Below are 27,474 nucleotides of genomic sequence, written 5' to 3'. Positions count from 1 at the left end.
CGTTTGCATACACTTATACAGAACCAAAATACAAAAAAAAATCTCGGTTTGGTACACTTTACTGTGAGTTTAGTTCATCATCTACTCTCTCTCTCCTTCTCTCTCTCTCTCTCTCTCTCTCTCTCTCTCTATATATATATATATATATATATATATATATATATATATATATAAATTATCGATTAAAAGTTATATTGTATTTATTCGGTATGAAATGCCGTTCTTCGTTTTTCTGTTTTTATTGTTTTATATACCTCGATCCAATATTAAGCGTTTATTTAACTGTATACGTATTTTTCTTCTTACATTTACTACGAAATAAATACGTATACAAATCGTGCCCATTTCGAGCGAGCTGATTTACCACGCATACACTTAAAAAACAGCCTCCTAATGTCTTATTCTGCACTCGTATGGAGGCAAGTTACCAAAAAATAAAATAAATAAATGCACAAAAACGAAGTAAACAATACGTTTTCTCTTTCTCTCTCTCTCTCTCTCTCTCTCTCTCTCTCTCTCTCAACCCTGTTTCTATTTATTTTGAAGGGGATATTTTTGGATATCGCAATCAAATTAAGTCAATTTTTTCTTTCCTAGAATTACATTCTATAACTGTTATGTGCAATGTAACTTCTTTCCAATATTTGCAGTTAGGCATTGATTTAAATGTATACTTCATTTTTCTTCTTAAATTTACTAGGAACTAAATACGTACATTAATTGTGTCCCTTCTTGGGGAACTGGTTTACCACACACATATTCAAGAACGGCCTCGCCATGTCTCTTCTGCACTCTTGGGGAGACATGTAAACAAAAATAAAAAATACATAAACAGAAAAACAAGGACTATGATTATGTGTGTTTATTTATATACTTTACTGTCTCTCTCTCTCTCTCTATCTCTATCTATCTATCTAAATTGTTGATTAAAAGTTATATTGTACTTCTGCGGTATGGAATGCAGTTCCCCGAAAAAAAATTACACTGGATCAAGTAGCTTTTTTTATTTTTATTTATTTGGATATGGCGATTAAATAAAGTAAAAAGCTTTTACAGCGTTTTTATTTTACATTTTTATTTTGGTAGGGCGAGGCAATTTGTAAATTATATCAAACTCCTCAATTTCCTTGAGAATGACGAGTTTTATATGATATTCAGTATACTGATTAAGACAAGGTCATTTATATTTGGCGTAGACAAATATTTTCAAGATATAAATACCTGCATTTTACATTGTAATTCACTTGCGGAGGCAGGGGTGTCTATTCTGACAACCTTTCTTACCATAGAAAAGTGGGCGTGGTCTATTTCGAAAACCGTTCTTAACATAGGGAGGTAAGGGGTGGCCACTAACAACAACCGTACTTTACTTTTTTACGCAGCGGAGGTATTCTTCCCCCGGGCAACGCCGGTTTACAAGCCCTGCTAGTAGAATAAATATGAAATCTGCATTAATACAACTATCATGTGTAAGCGTATTTTACGACCGGACAATGTCTGGCGGCCTGCTAGTATATGGATAAAATCAAATGGAAAACTTTATGAAAATATAATATAGAACACCGAAAAATAACCTTCTAATATATATATATATATATATATATATATATATATATATATATATATATATATATATATATATATATATATATATATTAACTCTACTATTATATAAAAAAGAAACTTTGTATGTGTGTGTCTACACGCGTATGTATAAACTCCTAAACGATTGGGCTGATTTAAAAAAAAATTCAAGCAAATACATCTAGGTAGGTGCTATGTTAGAATATCTTGAAGAAGTATCAATAATCGATAATCGAAAAATCCGATGCACGAAAGAACAGACGCTTTTGAATAAAGTCAACACTTTATACATCACAAATGTATTGGAGAAGTGCTATTGCTATATAAACAGAAAGGCCCTGCAAAATAAATCAGCAGAAGTTTTTATCTTTTAAAATCACAGGAGTTCATTCGAAATGACTGTTTCTCTTAAGAGTACAATTGAATCAATACACTTGGTATTTGCATTTCAAACTTTAATTAAAGCTATCATATAAAAATAATGTCATATAATGAACAATGGGTTCTTTACAGTGCAATATACCTTAGGCGATATTGTGGACAAAGTCAGTGCGAGGATGTATGTGGAGCGTCCTCCTGATGCAAGCGATCAATCGATTAGACTGCAAAACCGACGATTTAACCGATTACGATGACAATAAAAAATAGGGGAACTTAAACATTTATTAAACATTATCGAATCTTGGGCAACGTCGGGTATCCCTGTTGGTTTTCTGTATACCACTGTTTTATAAAAACCAAAGTATCCACACTGTGTGCACTGTACATCTATTACAGTCATGCACTTTTGTAACAGTACTATTTCAAAACATCGTATTTTAAAGTTGAATTCGAGTTTTGCGATATTATTTATTATTAAATTGTTAGATGAAAGTACAGAAGAGATACAAAACTCCCTACACTTCCAATGCTCAGAACAGTTTTCTGCAAAATAGTGGTATTTTTAACAGGGTAACATAAGTGTAATAGCACACTTTATTTCCATGTTTTTCTACCCTATTTAATTCTTTTTATTTATTTATTTATTTTATTTTATGAGTTTTACAATCAAGTTTGGTCCTGGATATGACCTTAAACTATATCCAATGGTGAGGCCCCATGTTGCGGGCTTTGGGGAGTGTTGAGCCATCCTTTAATTACCATTGCTCCCAGGTCCACTCTGACCCGGAGTCGTAGTGCCTGTTTGGGTCCCAACTATGGGTTAAATACAAACCGACTTGAAAACAACAAATATATTCTATTAAAAAAATGTCTTCAAAATCTGTCGAATCGGGATAAAATAACCTTAAAAGTGTTGATATGCTGTAAACCAAAACAACCAACCAACCAACTGTCAAATTTCAAATTGCAATGTTTATACGGATATACCTCTTTCTTTGTTGCTCTGTTAGTATTAACTATGATGTCCATAGAGAAAACAATGATTATATTCTAACTTGAACCTAGATATATTCAAGGGATGCCTCAAACATGTAAGGATATACTCACTGAACAAATAACCTTTATTTACGAACATAAAATAAACTCAAATATTTTTTTTTATAAAGAAAGCGAATGTAATAAAAAAATAATGTTTGAAAATCGAGGGATATTATAGCCAATATATATAATACATACCCTTCATTTGCTTTTACTTAAGTAGTAATATGTTACTGCAAAATCAGGAGTATGTTTCTGTCAGCTAGTTACAAGTAACTAAAGATATCCTCAGGCGATACAGTTTGCAATGAAAATATCAGGACTTCCTCGTCTCATGGAGTTAATATTCATGGATGTAACGTTAAATCTTGTGAAAAATACAATTTGGTTTTATTGAAATAAGATGCATTAGGGATGCTGATCATGTGTTCTTTTTTTTTTTTTTTTTTTTTTTTTTACAAAGGCATCACCACATTATCAAGGCCCAGAGGCCACTCAAGGATAAGGGTTAAAGAGTGTACAGTAGAAGTTGGTCAATATAGTAATCATTAGTAATGAAAATTTGGTAAATTTAATAACTTATATGGAACGGCTCATCAAGAACTTATTTACCTTAGACTTGAACACAACCATATTGTAGTCAGCCGGAAAGCAGGAAAACGGAAGACAATTCCACAGGCGTGCAGTTCTAAGAAAGAAGCTTTGTTCATGGAATCTATGTTTAGGTTTAGGCACAGATAAAGAGTGGGGGAAATTATTGATAGTGTTTACAGCTAGACGAGTGTTTCTTGTGAAAGTTTGGCGAGGGGGGACCATAGATTGAAGCTCAGTTGAACACTTTCCATGAAAATAACGATACATCAGAGACAAACTCGCAACATCTCTTCTGTGAGATAGAGGTTGTAAGGAGGAGAAAAGGACATCTCCTACGAGGCTACGAAGTCTATTTTGAACTCTATCAAGGCAGGACAAGTCCTTTCTAGCAGCTCCTGCCCAGATGTGGCAACAGTATTCCATCCTTGGACGTACCTGGCTCTTATATAGATAGAGAATAGCATCAGCAGTGAGATATCTACTGGATCGATAGAAATAAATGTGTGAGCGGTTAAAGGAAGAAAGAGAGTTAATGTAAGACTAGAAAGAAAGGTATTCGTATGTGTGTGTTAGGCGTGCCCTAAATTTTAAACGTACGAGTGTGTATACGTTCAAACTGTAGGTGCATGTAGATTTGACATATCTATGCTATTCAGTTATACAAATGCTTTTAATTGGACTTGGATTTCCACGTGGTCTGAAAAAATACGACTTACGTGTCCCTCTTGTATATGGCCGGCCAACCACTATCATCCCTACACACAGAAGAGATAAAGAAGAAAAGGAGAATCGACAAGAACAGAAGAAAATAAACAAGAAAGGTAGAAAGAAAGGAAAGAAAACGAACGAAAAGGATAAACTAGAAATAATTCATTAGTGGAGATTCTAAGGTATGTCTTTCTCGTTCCCATTCCTTCCTTGTTCCCGTCCCTACTCGCACCCGTACTCCCATTCGTAGTCCACTTTCTCATCATAGTTTTTGCTTAAATTTGTTACGCGAAGCTTGGGAAGTTGTATGAGAATAATTATAACTAGCGGGACCTGTGAACATTCCACAGAGGTCTCATTCGTATGTAATATATTAATGTTAGCATTCTGTCGATGTTCAGCATAAATGGATACGCCTTGATATTAAAAATCATTTATCTAAGCAAGTAGGGACGCCCGGCGTAGCCCGGTCGTAAAGTACTTTTGTGACCGTACTATTTAAAAACATCGTATTTTGAAGTTGAATTAATTCTTGCAGATTTCGTATATATTATTATAGAGTTAATGTTCAATCGATGTTTATATATTATAAATTTGCGATTTCAAAAATTTAAAAAAAAAACATCTATATGATATTGGCTCATCACATAATACTGTATAAAGACATTCATCAGAAGATTAAAAAAAACTTTAAAGCGATTAAAACCATGATGCAACAATGATTTCTAAATATATTAGTAATGAGATTTCTACGCCTATTTGAACCCGAGATCTATTCTATAAGTATACTTAGATTAAGCACTCATGAAACAAAACAAGATCTGTACGTATAAATTAGAGAGATTGTTGTGGATACCTTATCACACCCAATATATGAACATGCTAGCGGTATAAAATTACTAATTTAGAGATCCAATCGTTGCCAGCCACATTTGTACTAAGTACTACAACACTCGTTTCTACGTATTCTCTCGCTGTATATACAACTATTTTTATTAAGCTATATCCGTATCCGAGCCTTACTTAGTGATAATTCCGAGCCAAAACAAAGCTGGCGACGAGAAACTCCAAATTATAAAAGAGGTACCTACAACATAGCGCTACCATGAAAAAAATTGAAAATGAAAAACCTATACCATTAATAAATACTGAAACTGTTTTGAAACGGAGTAGCATACTCAACTAGCCAGTTTCTTAAAACAGGTCCTACGAAAATGCCTTAGATGCATCCTTCAGAAAATTATGTAAAAAGACAAACACTTTTATCAAACACCAAATTAGAATCTGCTTTAACTGTACGTGATAAACATTTTGAGTAAAGCTACAGTTAAAAAAATATATATTTAAGCATTTTTCCTAATCAATTTTTTTTCCTCGCCCTTAAAAAACGTAAACTTTACCTAACGTACATAATTGAGCTGTAATTACTACAATTACAACAGCTATGAGAAAAAAAGAAGAAACGAGTTGTTTTTTTTATTAAGTAAATGTTGTTCTTGTAAATAAGAAAATGGAGGATTTCACCGCGGTTATATTTCAGATGATGAATGCTCATATATATCCCTAATTGAAAATAAAGTTGTCTCAACCACAGCAAGCACTGAGAAAATAACAGATGCGACCACTAATGCAATAGTAATAGATTCATCACCAACAAAAACGTGAAAAACAGGGTGCGTTAATGACAACAAAAATTGAAAAGGACAGCAAGCACCACAATAAAACTTGCAGAAGAACTATCGATATAAAGTCTATACACAATATATGAACTCTCAAATATATACACAATATATGAACTCTCTAAATATATACACAATATATGAATTCTCTTAATATATAATTATAGTAAAAGGAACCATCCTAGAGCAACACTTGTCGTACAGAATATTTGTATTGACTACTAAATTTTCGTTCGTATATTCTTTTTTGGTGGAAATACGAATATCTTTTCTAAATTATATCCGTGTCCGAGAGATTCTTAGTGACATTTCCGGGCCACAACAGCCATAAGTCTAGAGCCGCTTAAGTACGATATAAATATAAATCGATTATCGATTAGTATTATTAGGTTGGCACTATGTAATAAACAAATCAATTTTTGAAGTCAGAAATCACGTAATTACCGGGCATTGTGTGGACGATTTCAAACTTGGCTCATTTGTCTTGTTAGGAGAAAGGTAACAAATGTGTGTTGCTTTCTAATTTGATTGTAAATATGACGTTCAACTTAGAGTCGTTCCAAAAAGCTTATACAAAGACAATAATACTGATGTATTGGGTAAACATTTGTCAATACAAAGATACAATGAGTTTATTATACTTTAAAACTAATAGAAATACGAGGCTGAATCAATGTATTGTCAAGGGTTTGCGGAATTGGACAGGTTCCATCAGAGGCATACAGTACGCCAATAATAGGGTAAACTTGGCAAAAAAAGTCACTTATAAAGAGGCGTGCCAAATTAAGGGAGTATAAGCTTTCATGGATTGCCCCCACAAAGGCTGCGGATATTATTTTTAATTAGAGAATATATATATATATATATATATATATATATATATATATATATATAAAATAAAAGTTACAATAAGTTTACTAAGGTAATCAAAATGGCAAACTTAAAATATATTATAAATATTAAAGAGTTACTATTTACAAGTAAAATAAACTCAGCCAGATGTAAAAGCTCAATAAAACCGAAAAGGAAATAGAGCTTATAATATGAACAAATGATTAATAAAATATGTGAAAAGACATCTTGAAAAAGAGTAAAAACATATTTAATTTTAAAAAAGGAAGCACAAGATAAGTTGATATATATATATATATATATATATATATATATATATACAAACTGCGATTTTACACATATATATGTACTAATTTTCATATGTATATGCTTTGAAATATACACCAATATATATATATATATATATACATATATATATGTATATATATATATATTGGTGTATATTTCAAAGCATATACACATAAAAATTAGTACATATATATGTGTAAAATCACAGTTTTTATATATATATATATATATATATATATATATATATAATTAATTAAAAATAATATACACAGCCCTTGTGGGGGTAATCCATGAAAGCTTATATTTGTTAAATTATATGCATATATATATATATATATATATATATATATAATTTAACAAATATTTTCATACAGACACTATGAGGTACCCTAATAAAGAAAGTCGCAGACAGCATAGATATAGCACTCTCCCTCGATACTAGCGCACATATACATGCATTTGGTGACTTCAATGTCCACCACAGTAACTGGCTAGGATTCTTTAATCACACAGGCGTAGCTGGTAGCGCAACACATAGCTTCTCTATATCCCATTCCGTATCTCATTTGGTTACATTTCCGACAGGTTTCCCAGACCAGCAAGGTCAACATGCCACACTTCTAGATCTCTTTCTGACAACGGTTCCCAATGACTATACAACAAATGCCCACAGCCCACTCGGGAATGCTGATCACACTGTGATAATGGTAGAAATCAGCCTAAATTCTCGCCCTAAAACTGAAGACCCACTACTCAAAACAACGAGGTATTACAAAAAGGCTGATTGGGAAGCCATTAGGGAACTCATCAGAGATGCCCCATGGCAAAATATCTTTACTCTTCCAGCGGAACAGTGTGCAAATGAGACCACTTAATGGTTCAAAACTGCTATTGAAGCACATGTTCCCGCACGGAAATTCTATAGCAAGCCCCACTCTCCCCAATGGTTTACTTCTGCTTGTGCAGCTGCCATTTGTCAAAGGCAGCATGCGTTCCGCAGATTCAACCGACATAAGTCCAGCTCAAATAAACAGAAGTTTATGGAAATAATTGTAAGAGAGTGATAGAGACAGCTAAGGCAGATTACTCTGAAACTACCAGAAAACATATCGAAGCACAGAAATTAGGAACCCGAGATTTTTGGAAACTCTACAACAGCGTTGTAATTAATGGACAGTCAACTATTCCCCCACTATCAAACAATCATAAGGTTGCTTGCACGGCAACTGACGAGGCTTATCTGCTTGCCAGTCGCTTTGCCTCAAACTCCACACTGAACTCGGCACACCACTCACTCCTTGATTTTCCTCTGCGAACAGACGCCACACTAGACGATTTGAGCATCACCCCTTCTAAGGTACATGCTATTATAAAAAACCTAGACACCCCAAAAGAATGTGGACCAGATCTAATCCCGGCTGTGCTATTAAAAAAATGCTCTGCCGAGGTTGCTCCAGTTCTCTCCAAACTTTACAATAAATGCCTCAACGAATCTTGTTTTCCCGACTGCTGGAAAACCGCCTCTGTGGTACCAGTCTTCAAGAATTCTGGTGAAAGAACTGACCCACTAAATTATCGCCCCATTAGCCTCCTCCCGCTTTTTGCCAAAAATATATGAGTCCTTAGTTAATCTAGCCCTAGTCCAGCACCTAACAGCTGCTAAAATCCTGACTGACAAACAATATGGATTCAGGCAAGCCCGTTCAACAGCAGATATCATAACTGTAGTTTGTGAACGTATATACCGTTCATTGGACAAAACAGGGGAGGGTAGAGCGGTGGCCCTTGATATATCTAAGGCGTTTGACAGGGTATGGCACAATGGTCTTCTAATGAAAATTAGATCATATGGAATCACTGGAAGAATTCATAATGTAATTAAATCCTTCTTAAGTAATAGAAACATCCAAGTTGTCCTCGACGGTCGTACATCCAAACAATATGACATAAATGCGGGAGTACCTCAGGGGTCTATCCTTGGACCTCTATTATTCCTGATATTCATAAATGACCTCCCTGATAAAACTGTTGGAATGGGGACAAAAATGGTTGGTCTCATTCAATGCTGCTAAGACTAAGCTTGTTTCCTTCAATAACTACAAGAAACCTTCTCTACCACCAATAGCAATGGCCAAGAACACATTGCCTAAAAGTACTTCTTTTAAACTCCTCGGCCTAACGTTTACAGGGAATATGAACTGGTATAGATACATTGAGAGCATTGCCAGGGCTGCTGCAAGGAAGGTTGGCTCCCTCTACCGTGCTAGAAAACTACTTACGCCTGACAGCATCCTATACCTCTATAAGGCAACCATTCTCCCATGTATGGAGTACTGTTGTCACATCTGGGCTGGTGCATCTACTACTTGTCTCTCGCTCCTGGACAGGGTTCAAAAGAGAGTCGCCAACCTGATAGGACCTGAACTGTCATCTAGGCTTCAGCCTCTGTCCCTTCGACAAGATGTTGCATCCCTCTGCCTGTTCTACAAATACTTTAATGGTGAATGCTCTGACGAACTGCAAACACTTGTACCTCCCCGACGTAACTACCCCCGACAAACCCGACAAGCTACTAAGTCTAATCCCTTTACAGTAGAGATCCCTAGGTGCAAGAAAGCCTTTAACTCCAATAGTTTCTTCCCCAGAACTGCAGGTCTTTGGAACTCCCTTCCGGGATTCTGCTTTCCCAACTGCAATGGTATGCAGAAGTTCAAGTGTAATGTTAACAACCATCTTTCTACTCATCTCTTTTCATATTGACCCCGCTATTTAAGTCCCTAATAGTAGCCCTCTGCTTCAAAGTGACACTGTGCCTTGTTTGGGGTAAAAATTGAATAAAAAAAAATAAAAAAAGGTCATACTAACACATTCGATCACTGTAGCCGGTGAAAATTTCTGCCGGTTATGAGATTCGAACCGAGTCACGAAACAATGCTAGGGTCAGCGATCAATTGCCACGGGAATAAAGGGAATTAAGAATAATTAGGCGCTGAATTCAGGCGAATAGATAGACACACAAACACACAAACAGACGGATATATATATATATATATATATATATATATATATATATATATATATATATATATATATACTAACAAAAGTACCCGTTGTTGACTGGGTTAGAAGACTGCCTACATAAAATAATGGACTCTGATTTATGGAAGTATGATAGTTTATGTAAAGGAAGAGTTGTAAAGAGATAGCTTCGAATTTGGGGGTATCAAAACCAAAGCAAAATGTGATGAAAGTAAAAATAAAATAGATAAACCCCATAATTTATTATACCATACATGTTCACACTGAAACACTTATCACAATATTGTGTTGATCTGCATAAAAACCTTGTTAAACTTTGTGACATATTTCCATTCTATGAAGGTCAGGCGCGAACGAAGACCCCATTATTTTATTATACCATATTTGTTCAAACTGAAACATAATTATCAAAGTATACTAAGGGAGCTAGATAGGAAAAGTCTTTATTAAAGTTTGTGCCTATTTCTATTCTATGGAGGCCAGGCGCGAACGCATACCTCACAATTTTATTATACCACTCCTATTTAAGTTAAAACATATTATCAAAGTATTCTTATGTACAGCTATATAAAAAACACTTGTAAACGTTTTTTTTTTTTTAATTTGTAATTTTTTTTTATTTCCATACTTTGTGGACCAGGCGCGAACGCAGACCACACAATTTTATTATACCATACCTATTTAAGTTAAAACATATTATCAAAGTATTCTTATGTACATCTATATGAAAAACACTTGTAAACGTTTTTTTTTTAAATTGTAATTTTTTTTATTTCCATACTTTCTGGACCAGGCGCGAACGCAGACCCCGCAATTATATGAACCAACTTTCTGCCAGATCAAACATACCCATTCCTTTGTCTCGATTACTTCTTCGATCATTACATGTAATCATTTTGTTTAAAATAGTCAACCATATAGGAGCCTATTCGTGACCACACAGACACACACACATTCAGCTTTATATATATATATATATATATATATATATATATATATAGAGAGAGAGAGAGAGAGAGAGAGAGACAGAGAGAGAGAGAGATAAATAGATAGATGTAAATATATATCATGCTGTACACTATATATATATATATATATATATATATATATATAGTCATCCACGTACTGTACTGCTTCGTTGTTTTACAGCTCATCAGTGCGGCTAGACAGGCAACTGCCTCAAGCCAGGATCGAAAACCGACCTCAAATGACAGTCAAGACTTTTCACTACTGTGCTATACGGCTTCGCTGTGTGGGTAATGAATTACCGATTCTTTTACATGGTAAAAATGCACCGCGCTCGATTTGTTTACAGAAAAAGCATCGGAAAGAATACGTAAATTGTAATATCTATTAATTGATTAAATATGTAAGGCAAAGTATAATCATGTTTTGAATATATGATGTCTAATAAATATTGAAGTTTACTCAATTCGAATGTTCAGTATTCATTTCATTGTTTTTATTGCTCTGTCTATTACCCTGAGTTTTCTTTTATCTTAATCGATTCTAAGGTGTATATGTACCGTTTATCCTTTAATTTTATATTCCTATCTATATATTATTTGTTTCTTTTTAATGGATGTTCACAATATTATTTTTACTTATTTCCCCATGTTCCTGCCTTCATAATCATTATGAATCCTTATAAACTTTCATTAACTGTTTAATAGCCTTTTAATGCAAATATTTTTGAGTTCATACTTAAATTACTTTTAATGCATTAGCATCAAAATTCATCGCATATTTTGCAAACTTCTTTCCTCTGATGAGAAGAATTGCATTTTTTTGAAACTCCGCGGAATAGGTTTCTCAAGTTTATTCGTACTCTTTGTCAAATAATTAAAAGTTTTTATGCATGTTTATATAATTTAAAAACAAAAAGTTGAATTAATTTTTTTAATACATATATATATATATATATATATATATATATATATATATATATATATATATAGTCATCAACATAAAGTACTGTTTCGCTGTTTCACAGCTAATCGGTGAGGCTAGACAAGTAACTAGCTCAAGCCAGGATCGAAACCTGGTCGCCAAAACGACAGTCGCAGCTTCTAACTGTTGTGCTATACCGCTGCTATGCGGGTAGTGAATTAACAATGTTTTGGCATTGTCCAAAGTATCTAAGCTCAATTTGTTTGCACAATGGGCATCGCTTCATACGCGAATGGTAATTTGTATATCACTTCCAAAATGCTCAACTTAAAATAGGGAGCATTATAGTCATCCACATACGGTACTGTTTCGCTGTTTCACAGCTCATCAGTGCGTATATATATATATATATATATATATATATATATATATATTTTATTGTAAAATATGTTTTATATAAAAATATAATTTTTTTATAATTTCGAAAGGAAAAACTAACTGTTTGTTATTTGCCTAATCACCGCAATATGTCACTTTGATGTAGGGCTACTACAACTCTATTTTAATCAGAAACTCAGCAGACGTTTATTAAATTATCTCCCCTCTAAATTTCACGATGTACATTTTTCTTTTTACACGTTAATTTCATCGAGTACAAACTTAACTGTCAGATGTAAAAAAAAATAAATTGGAAAAAAATGACTTATCGTTGGGAATCATTTATCAATTATGAGGTCGAGAAAATTATTGCCTCAATATTTTTCTCAATGATGGTCACAAAGTACATATTCAATTTTGTAGAACGTTAAAATTGAAATCTGATCCCCGACGATAAAGTCGCAAGAATTTTTTTAATCAGAAAGGTAAGTTTGTAATAGATGAAATTAACGTGAACAGTGTAAATTGTTGAATTTAAAGAAGAGCTCAATTTCTTAAACGCCCGCCGGAGATTCGTGCATATTATCATCTGCCAAGTTTTGACACTATCGAACGATATTTTTTATTACATAAAATCATTGCAGGAAGAAAGCCAGGATGATTTTTTTTTATGTAGTAGACAAATGTTTACAAATGTTACCATAAAATGTACTATTATAAAGAAAAAAATATAAATAGTTGCAACAGCTTATTTTGTAAATGCTTTCAGCGACTGGAAATGTTAATTGTTTCGGAAAACAGTACCATATAACTTACTGCTAAATCCAAGTTGAAGGTGCCACCGCTTTTGGGGTAAATGTTTCCATGTAATATAAGTAACGGTGGACTGTTGTTTTTCTGTATATACTCGATTACAGAGAACAGTTACTAATCATTTAATAAGTGACCAGGTTATTTTAACATCGCATATTTAAGGACGATGAAACCGGACATAATAAAAAAAAGTTGCGACATAATTTTTATTAAAGGAACAATATGTAAATAATATTAATCCAAACAATGCGAAGCAACGTTTTTTTCTAAGGAGATGGGAAAATCACCTGAGATAGCTGTTCTAACTTATTCATATGAAAGTTACAACTATTTTATTTGTGTAACTTTAAGCTAAATTTTACGGTTAATTTTTCTAAACAGTCGTCTTTAAAGCAAATGAAAAGCTTCGATAGAAAAGTATAAATGATTTTAAAAATGCATGCCGATTATGCGGCAATATCAATCAAGGGATAACATGTTCGTTTTTTTGCATGGTTGTGTATAATCCAGTAAAATAGAATTTCATGGTCGCAGCCAATGAGCATAGGCGGAATATATGTGCGGAGAAATCATTATTTTCTAATAGTTAAGAGTAACGGAAGTTATATGTGTATGAGTGTTTTATCCAGTTATTAATGGTGGCAAGTCAATTTAGTAATAATAATTATATATTTACCCGGTCTTCACTGAGATAGTGGAAGGAGTTTTTAGATAATATAGAAACTATTGAGTCTGTAGATCTTCGCAACCGTGATGATGTTGATCGTCGGAAATAAGATATGATTTTATTATAATAGATAAACGTGTCTGTTCAAATGTTACATCAGATGGGAAGTAAAAGTTTCGACATAATAAATTTGTATTTGGCATCTGTTATTGTAAATTGTTATTGTAAATTTAGTCCTGAGGCGAATATCTGCAAGCAAAATATTATATTCAGGATAAATCACAATTAAGCTAAACAGATTCCTCACGTTGTCTATTCGAAGGAAATGGTGAAATATATATATATATATATATATATATATATATATGTATATATATATATATATGTATATATATATATAACTTTATCGCTGTGAAGTCGTATAATAACATCTATACCTAATATGCTAAAATGATGTCTAACATATTTGCGATTATATATATATATATATATATATATATATATGCATATATATATATATATATATAAAGTGATGGCTGTGTAGTTCCAACGAGAGAGAAAAGGTATGTTTAAAAGAGTGTAGCAATCAACAATCGTCGGGTTTTAAGCCTTTTATCATATTTTTATTTAAAAATATTTTTATAACGTGTTTCAAGCTTTTTTCGCTCTCTTAAGATATTTTCGTAAAACGTCTTTTTTTAATGAGAGTTTGAAATGTTATTTTCACATCTGCTGATACTAAATGTGTTTTTCAAAGTGATGTGATCTCAGACATTCTGTCCCCAACAGTAAGTATTGGTAGTGTCCAGACAGAGTTAAGTTTAAAGAGGGGGCTGTTGGTCCATTTGGTGAAGGTTTTTATGTTTTTTATGACTTTCTTTTTGGATGTATAGCACACACTTACACACAATCACACACATATACACATATATGTACATATACACACGCATACGCACGCAAGTATATACACATATCCACACGCATATACACAGAAATATATGTAGGAGCATACATGTATACATACCCAACAATACACCCATACACGTACTCACACACATCCACCCACTAACATATCATACACATATTGGTTAATGTTTTTTGTCTTTCCCAATCAATATACACATGCATACATGCACTTAATCATTCAAACATAAGTACACACACACAACTAAGATGGAGAATAGGTAGGTGATATATGCACACAGCCACACAATCACACACATACATATACATGCGCACACACATATATATATATACATATATGCACATACACACTCATATACATATGCATACGTATGTAGGCATATATATATATACACACATGCATACGTATGTAGGCATATATATGTATATATATATATATATATTTCGGAATAGTTTTTATTTAACAATCAGTGGTTATGTAAACGTGAGATTGTAGGTTTACAAAATATTACTGGCAGTAATATTCTATAAGTTATCCCATCTAAACAAGAATTGCTCGATATGCAAGATAGAGCAAATAGATTAAATTGTAATTCAATGAATTTCAAAAAACTCTCATTGGAATGAAATGAAGTGGTTGAGTTTCATATCAAAGAATTTTTATTATTCTAAGCTAGACAAAGAATGTTTTAGAAAATTAATCTCCTTAACCTATAGGGTTCGATGTCTACCATCTCATCAGAGAAGAAAAAATATTAGCAAATAGTTATAAAGGTATGCACCCTATTTGCTAAAGTCAGTGAGACATGGAAAGTCAAAATGAAAATAATACATTTATCAGAAGTCCTGTAGCCGGAGGATTCGTAGAAAAAGGATATGAATGTTTTTGTTGATCCAACTTGCTTGGTAAAATCCATATTATACATTCTTTACACCCGTTTGGTAACAATTTCCAAGCTATATACTGGTAATCTGCATAGCTGTGTATATATCCGGATCGGGCAAGTGCTTGTATAAATTTGTTTTGGGTCCAGCGATAATAAATTCAAAGTCTGGTGGAAACCTTTTCATTAGAGGTTTATATTATTTTTAGTGGGGCGAAGTGTTAGGAGAGCAGGTAGTGGTAAGTGGTAGAAGGTGGGGTGAGACATATGTGCATATTCTTCCTAATATACAACTGAACACACATATACAAACACACACATACACACAATATCCATATATACATATATACATACACACACACATATATATATATATACATATACACACACACATATATATAAACATATATATACACATATACATACATATACACACATAAACATACATACATCTATATAAATAGATATCTCTTCAAGTAGAATCCAAGAATCATAAAGTTAAAGTGTGTTGAATATTGTTTGCCATTTCGATAAACATCTCAACTTTTCAATTTTGTTCTAGCCGTTGACCATGCAGGATGTCCCAAGAGATTGACTTCTTTTAGAAAGCTTAAGGTCCGTTTATGGTGTGGATTGCAGCATTATCCTGTTGGAATAACTATTTATCCCCACACAAACGATGCCCCTTCATCATCAAAGATGCTATTTGAAGCATGCAAACATAATCATCTTGTTTGACGACCTTGCGCCTCCTGGAACTCCATCGTCCCTTAGTAAGAAAAGGCACCCTATACTATTGTGGGCACTTCACCGCGTGGAAAAAATTCAATGGGCATGTTTTTGTCATGTCTGTATTGCTGGGAGCCATCAGAACCATCTAAATTGAATTTTTATCCTCAGAAAACAGAGCTTTCTTCTACTTATCAACGTTCCAGGTTAGGTATTCACAACCAAATCTTAAGCGTGGTGGTAATCGGAGAACTTGTTTACTCTTTTTTTTTTACCATGACTTTTTCTTGTAAGTGTTATTAGACTGCAATAAGCATCTGTAATCGCCTTATTTGGCTAGAAGAAAGTCCTCTGTCATTCATAAAAACCCGTCTGATTCTCCTACTCAATGCATAAGAAATGTTCTTTTTTTGGGGGGGGGGTCTACCAAAGTATTTAGCTTTTCCATAATTCTCAGTGTTCTTTCAAAAGTTGTAAATAACAGTTTTTCTGCGATTTATCTAAGCTGCTATCACTCGCTGTGACAAAACTTGGAATCCGAGAATTAGAGAGCGCTCAACTTCGGTAAGATTTTTGTTTTTTGCTTTAGGCATGCTAACACATTTGCACAGTGATTGCTAACCACTAACTGAACTAAAAACATTAGAATTACCATAAATGTAACAATTAATACCGTTGGTCTTATAATTTTGATTATGTGTAAAAAGACTGCTTTAATAAAAAGGCAAATTTTTTAATAATATTTTTGCAATGTACCTTTTTGTTTCAGTAAACTTGTAGAGTGTAGTATTAGTAACCTTTATACGGAAGAGTATTTCCTTAAAAAGATTTTATTTTAAAGATTTTTAAGTGGTCTTACATTTTTGATCGGCAGTGTATATATATATATATATATATATATATATATATATATGCTTGCAGGCCGCCCAGCGTTTTATATTCGTAAGATACGCTTAAATACGATATTTTAAGTCATGTAGATCGATTACAATATAAAACATTATATATAGTAGTGAGATGTAAATATATATAAATGAATAGAAATATATATATATGTGTGTATATATATATATATATATATATATATATATATATATATATATATATATATGGTTAGTAATGGAAAACGGATGTTTTTAGAACTCTTCTTGCTCTTCTTGAGTAATAGATATAAAATGAGAAAGTTACTCATTAAACCTGCTGAGGATGCTGTTCAGTTTTTTGTTATTTGTTTATCTTTTACGTAAATTTTGTATTAGTTTTTTTTTGGATTTTGAATTGAATTGAGCTCTACTCAATTGAACACTGTTTAAGTATATGTCAGCGAAACACATCTACAGCTAAAATATTTTGAATAACGTGTATATGTCATTCAAATTTTTGATCACTACATGTAACAGGCAAATATTATTTCTATTTATAATTAAAATAAAAAAAGGTACTGCAGGTAAAATAAACGTAGAAATTACACAAACACACACACACACACACACACACACACACACACACATATATATATATATATATATATATATACATTAGAAGGAGACCCGACGTTCCCTGGTATCGAATTAGTATTTACAAATGTTTTACCCTTTCATACTCTTATTATCATCCTAATCATTGAAATCGGCCATTTTTTTATTCAATCTGTTGACTGGTCTTGTTAGAGACACTTCTTGATATCAACCTGGAGGAAGCTTCACATATCTTTCTCTCAGTAACTTAGTTTATAATACTTTGCAATCTTCATTGCACTTTAGAAAATCAAATGCATTTGAGATTATAGGCTATATAAAAGTGTTCATTTTGTCAGACTCAGACTTCCTCCTTAAATATCTTTTGTTTCGATTATCAGTTTCTATATCTACCGGGAGAATTCTAATACAAAACGTCTCTCAGAACACTCCGGAACACATCGATTATATTTGTTTGAAGTTTAACATATATCAACCCGGCCATTACGAAAATGTTCGCCACAAACTCACACCTACATAGACAGACAAGTTTCCGTTAATATAATAGTAGATTTTACAAAGAGAACGTATGTAGCTGTAAGTTCGGCCATTATGGACTCGAAAAAAGCTGAGCTGATTTTAAGAACTTTTACACAAACTACTTTATGTGTCTAGCAGTGTATTAAATAGGTTTTCATTAAAAATAATCGAAATAATTCGATGAAAGAAGAAACGGAAGCTGTAGATCAAAGTTGACATTACATCGCAAGTGTATTTAAGAAGTATTATCGCCACATAATCCAATGGCTTCACACAGAATGTCGACAGTCGTTTCTCTGATATGACTGGCACGCGTCCGAAATGAATATTGCTTTTCATAGAAAAATCTAACCCTGATACTTGACTTTTACAGTTTAAACTTTAATTCAACCCATTATATATATTACAATTTTATAAAAGGAAAAATAGATTCTCTAGAGTGCAATGAAGAGTACAATGTCTTTTGAACAAAATCAAGGGGGCTGGAGGCATCTGACGCATTATTCCGGAGCAAGGTGATGGGTTCCTTACTTAAGCAAACAATCAATCGATTTGATTTTAGAAATTGGTGGTTTCATCCATTCCAGTGACAATACAAATATAGGAATGTAAAAACTTACTTGAACATTATTCAATCCTGGGCAACGTGGGATCTCTCTCTTAGAAAGTTTAGATCAATTGTCGAAGAGTATCTATCGAAATAAAGTAGAATGAATTTTTCAAACAGTTTTGAATAATTATTATGTTACGATATTTAATCTTATACCAAGACTTTTGCTTACAGTTCTGAGAAACATTTATGCTGTAATTTTTATTTGAAAACTGGCATAAAATAAAAGGGGTATATTTAATAATATTCTGATTGGTTGTCATTAAGTAATGAGACAAACACACGTCTAATAGCAGCAGATCAACGAAACTTAACACATTTAATAGTCTTTCTCTAAATAAAAACTATACAGATTAACGCCTTTCTGCCATCCTTTAATGCACCTTCGAAAGACGTGTTTTTATAAAACTTCATATTGTTTACGCAATTAAGACATGATTCAGAAACCAAAGCTACATAATATAGTAAACGATTCGTTTTCAAAAAAAAAATCACTTCATAGAAAAAAGTGACACTGTGCAAGGTGATTAGTTTAACAAAGAGAGGATTTTCATAGCTACAGGCTAGCGCTTTTGACCAAACGACATGCGCGTTGTTAAGTCTTGTAAAATGCGGAAGCATTTGTTAATATTTGTTTGAATATATTTTCTCTTGGTGATTATAGATATAATCACTTAAAAGTAGAATCTGATTTTTGTAATGAATTGTTTGTAAAATTCTTAAAATATAAATATTTCTCAGAAATTAACTCCTCAAAACCATTTTATATATTTATAAACAAGAAAACAATTTTAATAAACTAAACTCTTTCACATCACTGTGCCATTATATCTACGTTTTTATAATATATGTATGTTAATGTACACCTATTAAATATAATATATATACCTCACACACATATATATACACACATATACACACATGCACACACACACGCATATATATTATATATAGAATACTTTATTATCCATCGCAGCATCAAAATTCTGTTGAAAATAGGGGGTGTTAAAATAATAATAATAAGATCAATTCTTTAAGAAAGATATATAATGCAATAATTTTTGAATACAAAATCATTTTTAAAACAAAATAATTATTAGAAACTATTTTTTTTCGCTCGGAATAATTATTCAGAAGCAAAAGGAAAACCAGAACAGAATCCATTTAATTGTAAGTAATTTAATTGCTTAAAGTGCACTTGCTAAATGTGCATTAATTGTTTTATATCAAGCAATATACTGTGGTCGTTACTAAATAAAGCCTTTTATTTTTAATAATGTTTAAAAAAAGTTCCAAAACTACGAAGACGGGAGTCATATCATTAAACAACGCGCCCTTTTCGGACCAGAATCTTTTTCTACATATTTACCTTCATTCTCAATGCGTTTTTTTTTCTTTTAGTATTTAATGGCGCATCTCTTCCACAGACACGCATCTGTTAAAAACCTACTTTGTGAGACTCTCACACCATCAATATCTGCAACATAAAGATGAGCATTTCAGGTCATTAATGCAAAAGTCATCATTGCACTGCAATCTTCTCTTATTCTTTCGAACGGAATGAAATAATAAAATATCCAACACAAGAACGCAGATTTCTTTAGATTTTCTATGTCGGGGCTAGCCTAACAAAGACTTAAGTAGAAGTTAACTTGCGTATTTCCCATTTAAATTAGCTGAATTACTTAAAGTAAAACCGTTTCGGCTTTCAAATGGCACAATAACTTAGTTTTATAAGTCTGTTATTAGAGAAACCACTGTAACCAGTTAATAAATAAATGTTTGCCAAAATGGAGTCAAATAAGCCAATCTATCGATGGACATGTAGCAAAATTCAAATAAGGTATTCGATTCTTTTGCAGGCTTAAATCGACAAAAATACCATTGGGCATTTAATCCATTTTTTAAAGATATATGTGAAGTCCTAAAATGTAGTACTGTTGGCACATCTCTATAGGAGCTGTTCAAATATCTTATTCTACCTTGATGACAGATTTCAAAACTGACTTCATATCCTAGTAAAAGATGCCCTCTCTTCTCTATCGTGATTGTTATGGCAAGTGATCGTCTGAATTACAGTCTATAGTCTCCCTTGCGAATCTTTCACAAAAATATACATTCCTCTATCTAAAATCGCTATCAATCATTTCTCCCACTCTGTATCTCTACCTAAACATTTATGTGGATTCCATGAACTAAGCTTTTTTCATATAGCTACCTGCCTTTGGAGTTTTGTTACGTAAGCCTGCTTTCAAACTGACTAAGGATAGTCGTCTTAAAGTCCAACTTAAACAAGTTCTTGATGAGTCGTCCTCTTAAGTAACCCAATTCAGTAAATTTCCACTACTACCAATTACTACGCTACTGCCCATTGATTACCATGCATTCATTACCGCCTTATCCTCGAGTTGCCTCGGGGTCTTGACAAGAAGGGTCTCTTTTGTAAAAAAGGTTGTTTTCATTTGATCTATCTTCTTTTTAACCAAGTGCCAAAGTGTAGTTTGTCTGCTGAAAAAGTACAAATTCGTAAGAATTTTTGCACGTGAACAGCATTAATTGGTATATGCAACTATTCTGGAGTGCTCAAAATATTTTCGGAATATGCTGACAGTGTGGTCAAACAAATTTACTTTTTAAATGTGTATATCGTGAATATTCATATGTATAACATGATATAGATAATCGAAATGTTATTAAAAAATCTGAAAGTTTATCGACACAGACACATTTTCTCTCGCAGAAGATTAGAAGGATTTAAAGAATGCACATGTGAAGCGTTTGTCAAGTATTCATAAATATCCGATTGCTCTATAATTTTTATGCCATGAAAAATTAGCAGACAGTGTATTAATAACATTTCGATTATTTATATCATGTTATACATATGAATATTCACGATATACAAATTTAAAAAGTAAATTTGCTTGACTACACTGGCAGCATATTTCGAAACTATTTTTATCATGGCGATACGAGTAGATAAATACTAGCAAGTGAAAATTAATGCAACGTATCATTGGTAAGTTTTTTGGTATATTTCAGTAATTCAAGAAGAATTGAAGTATGAACGAAATGAATGCCTAACACTTAAAAGCACGAATAAAAAGATATTATATTGCGAAACAGATAAATATATGAAGGTTTTTTGTTATTTAATCCTTTGACTGTGATGAAAAATCGACTTTATTTAATTATATTTGTTTATATTATATGCATGTATGCTAATCTATAAATATGAAAACAAACACGGACAAAAGCCCACAGAGACACATGCACAAACACGTATATATACATGTGTGTGTATGCGCACGCACATATATTAATGCTATGTTTTAAAGCGGGCATTGAGACCAATCGCTTATAAGTGCCGGTAGCAATTTGTCCCAAGCTTGGCACGCTGGCAGTCTAAGTGAGCGTGGCCAATATCCATGGTCTTTGATACGATTTTGACCTGTACTAACAATGCAAATATTTAAGTTCATGTCAAACGACTAAGGTCAGAAGAGAATACGTTGAAAAGTTTTAATTAAACACAGAAAATTTCTCCGAGGTCTTAAGTCTCACCCCCCCACATATATATATATATATATATATATATATATATATATATATATATATATATATATATATATACATATATATATATCGATGGACACAGGAAAAGGCACTTATTTTGACAACTTCAGGTGTAATTGGTTTTCAGCTACTGGCTAATAAATTGTATTAATGATTATTTTAATCAAAGTATACTAATACCCAAAAACATTCTCCTATGGCTTACTTTGTTCAAACTCACTCAAAGTGTGACTGGTCTACTCTAAATGGAATTTGTTAAGATACGTATATCCTATTTTCCTTTGGTTTGATTGTTTGTGTAATTTATTCCGTGACAATCCGCACAGGTTTTTTTTATTACGTCTTCCTCAGTTTAAATGGATAGTATAGTATTTGATGTGTAGCCATAATACTCCCTCTCACGGCTATTATCGCTAAATTTGTTGGGAGAATTATTCTAAAGGGATGAGAATAGACTCCCAGATATTAACTACCCTTTTGTGGCTTGTAAAGTATCTATTCGATTGTTTTGAGGCGACTTAGCCATTTAGTTTTGTATGGCCCCCGTCCTCTGATTCTAAAAGAGCAAAGTGTATGAAATAATGTGCCTATATATTCACGAATAATATAGCGTTAAATGCACTTGGTATTTTCGATTCTCCATTTCACAGACCAGAAAAAAGGAAAGATTACGTGCATATAACTTCTGAAATCTGATTTCGAAAGCAAAATATATAAACTCAATACTCAATATTATCTCAATATTTCATAAGAATCTTTCACTTATTGATACAAGAACCAAGTGAAAGATTGTTTCAACAATCTGCCCCACTAAAGTGTTCCGTTTATTCACATGAACCGAGAATGTGTATATAGTACAAGAAAAATTTGATCGTATATAAGCGTATACAATAGTTAAACGCAAAATCAATCGTTTTACCAGCATTCCTTCTATTAAAATTTAAGTAGGAAACTCTGCTTACGAATTGATACGGTATTGGCTTGTGTGTGTTTTTTTATTTGTATTTGATGGTTGGAAGACCATTTGATGCCAGCCGTTTTTGTTATCTTCTCCTATAATATAAATCGTACCTATCTGTTTAAATGTAGGCATGCATGTATGTATGTATGTTTGTATGTATGCATGTTTGCTTGCCTGCCTAAATGTTGAGACAAACGCAACGGAGTTTCAGAAGATCGGTATTATCTGGAAGCTCGATCTTTCGGAAGATAAATATCGAAAAATTGGGTAAAAACATTAATTCCTACACCCTCATGTTGACACTTTCTGCAGAGAGGGATCGCTTTTTTCGCCAATATTTTCGAAAATCATCGCCTCTTTTCGATTGTCAAGCCTTAATTTAAACCTACGCCGGTTTGGCGCTGAACGCAACAGCTAACGCGTCACGTTTGTTTTTTCACGTTCTTTTCCTCCTTTACGGTACGGGTTCGAGCCTGCCTACTACCATTTTTTTTTTTTTTGCACTCGAAATATTTCTTGATATTTTTTTTTTTTTTTGCTCAGCCAACACCCTTACGCACACCTCTACTTTCCTTTCCACCTTTGCAGCACGGGTCTGACCCTGCCTGCCTTCTAACACATTTTTTGCACAACAAACACCACTAAATACCCGGGAAACGCCACCCAGCCAGGATAGTATCTTATAATCTCGCTCCGGGCAGTTCTTACAATGCTTTTTCATTGCGAATATTTTTTAAGGTGTGGGATTTTACTATTCATAATGCGTGAGAATTTTGATTTTGTTTGCTGCTTAGTATGTTTTATTTTGTAGTTTGATGTATTATTTTGACCAGTTTAAAAATATATTTAACTGTGTTTGTGTAACAAGATGATATTACTATGTCAGTTAATCACTGTCTGTTTCTTCTCGGATTTTATAAGTTTTAATACTCTTCTTTTTATGTTTTATGTGTTTATTTATTTTTAAGTATGTTTATTCGAATTAGTATTTTTCCTACAACTTTATATTTTGGAAATATCGATATCTTAATATAATTCTTTGTATCTCTTATTTTATAGGTGTTGCGTATATTAACATTGTTAGTGCTATAATATAGAAAGCCGATAATACCCAAGGAAAACACAGTAGTATACTTAACAAAATGTGTGTAACCAATAGCATGTTACAAAAGTATATAACGTGATTCTATAACAATAAATGCTACGAATCTTTGGTAGTTACTTTCATTTACGTCACAAAGAGATATGGCGTAAGATCTTAAGCTGGAGGGAGTTTACCAACCACCCCTAAAGTCAAGAATTTTAGTTCCTAAAATTTACCTGGGAAACCGTGTAGCGATTCCCCAATTAACGTCGCAACAAACTTATTCCACCCCGAAGGAGAGAGGACCAAACCTATGAGTGTTGATCTTCGAGAATTACTAAGATAAAGGATCACCGAAATGACTAAGTTTCTGTAAGTTTGATAAGCCAGGTCAAAAGACTTCTAACCAGTTAAAACTGGGTCAACAAGGCAGCTTTCTACCCTGTGGATTTTATAAGGAGTTCCGTTCGGAATTCTGTACAGATTCCCGAGTCTGATATAAAAAAGTGCCACAATATACGCCTACAGAATGTCAGATTACATCGGCTCAAATGTAGTGAGAATAGAATTCAAGATAATTATAACATGCGCAGTAATCAAACTAATAAAAATTCTGAACGTATTACACATCTTTCATTTTTAAACATTCAATATTGCCCATAGTGAAAAAAAAACACCCAGAATCTATTTTGTATCAGTCATTCGATGATCATCATAATACTATTGTTAGTTTAATGATGAAGAATATTATGAGAGTATTTGATCTAATCGAAGCTAGGTCATTGATTATTTAAGCACACGTCCTCCTCGGTATCATCTGTATTGTGTTAATGGGTGTTTATAATAATGTTTTTTAACTGATTATATTTACTCTATTAATTTTATTCCTCTACGAATACAGATTTCTGGACACATATTTATAGTTGCCTTTTTATTGACACACATTTTGTATAATAATATAATCGCTTTAATAGTACTTAAGTCTTTACTTGTTCTTGTCTTGTGATTTTCACTTCTGAAGAAGTTGATAATAGTTTTATTGTACTACTTTCAATATTGAATAAGTTTACCTCCTTATCCTTCCTTTCTTCTTTTCGTGTATTAATAATATTGTCTTACCAGAGTCGCGACTATCTTCAAGTTATTGTCCGTGGCCCTCTGTTTTAATTGGATTTTCGTGAAAGAGGAAATCTCATTTAGTCTATTGGATTAAGAAGAAATTGAATAGTAAGAGCGATTTTAATAAAAACGTATACATTATTTCATATAATAAGCACAAGATGTGAATATATGTGTATAGTGTATAGTGTGTTTCGAAATACCAAACGATATTTCAGTTTGAATGACAAGATATGACCCTAGGTTTACCTATCGCTCTTTCAAAACAAAACTGTGCTAGCGTTAATTTTACCATTTGGCCTTGTAGCTATTTTAAAAACATAGTTTCAAAGATAACAGAAGTAATAAAATAAGAAACACAGATGCATCGAAAGTGATGTGTCAGTAAACAGCTGGCATATTTTTCTAAAGGGTAGTCAGTGGGGATTAATGGTTTTAGCTATGTGTTTAGCATTAATTTGGGATTTTACTTTAGGTTGTTTTAAAGAAAAGAGAATTTTTTGGGATGCGTTGATTTCATATAAATATTTTCGGTGAAAAGGTGTGCATATTTAATAATCAAATGTGACAGAAAAAATAGACATATTATTAGGTTACAAAAAATATAGTCCTAAAAGAGATACGTATATATGTTTAAAATGAAAGCTTACAGCACATAGGAATTTCTTATACACACAAGAGGAACTCGTTAGGTAAGGCACTGAATAAGTATATGAATCAAGTAATTGCGTTGCGTTACAGTGTTTAAAATGCATCTTCGAAACTTCTCTGCCCAGTAAAATAAATTATGATTCATTGAACGTTGTTTGTAAGGGTCAATGTTCTTTGTTTATTACATTAGAAAATAGTTCAGTAATAAAGTTGGGGTATATTTCAATCGATGATTTTTTTATTAGTAGACGACATTAAGGGATTCAAGTGCTCATGGTGGGTCGTACTTTGTAAGTGTGGGTATGTGAGTGACAGCGTATCATTACGTGAGTTTAGGATTTCAACGATCAAGAAGACGTAGCACTGTTATAATCTTTGGTCTCAACTGTTTACTGAAAACAAAAAATGTTTTTTAAAGGATTTTGCTTACTCCCAGAAATGCTATTTCAAATATAATTCGAGAGTTTTCTCATATTTCTGAAATAAAATCATTTGTTTCATTCAGAATAGTGTATACGCAAACGGCATGCGTACAAGCACGTTTGTGTAGTTTGCTTTTGTACGTGGATGTGTAAAGATCGATTACTACAGGATAAAACCGATACAAAGATTGTCATTCGAGGCAAGAAAAAATATTACAAGAGTATGAAAAATTATTAATTAGTTGAATAAAGTTGATTACTCATGGGGGCGATTAATAACTTTAATGTATTGCTATTGTATATGAATAACAGGTAAGAATTGATATCAACAGTGGTGTCGTCTCAGAGCATTGTGTTCCAAAAACCTAAAGGCTTTTGTAAATAGTATTCTTCTATAAACTTTCGTCTGTCTATTTATATGGAGGAATCAAGGCAGAGTCATTCCTGTAAATGTAATTCAAATGCAACTAGAAGGGATCAGTAGAGTATTAGGAACTACTTTGATGTATTCCTTTTTCGCTCATGGAATATTCTAACAATTTGTCCGAGATGAATGTTCGCCTCATAAGAAACTCTTGTTGAAATATATATATATATATATATATA

Source organism: Euprymna scolopes, chromosome 12, assembly GCF_053919585.1.
Source record: "Euprymna scolopes isolate OS-2025 chromosome 12, ASM5391958v1, whole genome shotgun sequence".
In the NCBI taxonomy this organism is placed as follows: Eukaryota; Metazoa; Mollusca; class Cephalopoda; order Sepiida; family Sepiolidae; genus Euprymna; species Euprymna scolopes.
The sequence above is the reverse complement of the archived record's forward strand: the minus strand, read 5'-3'. Positions refer to the sequence as shown.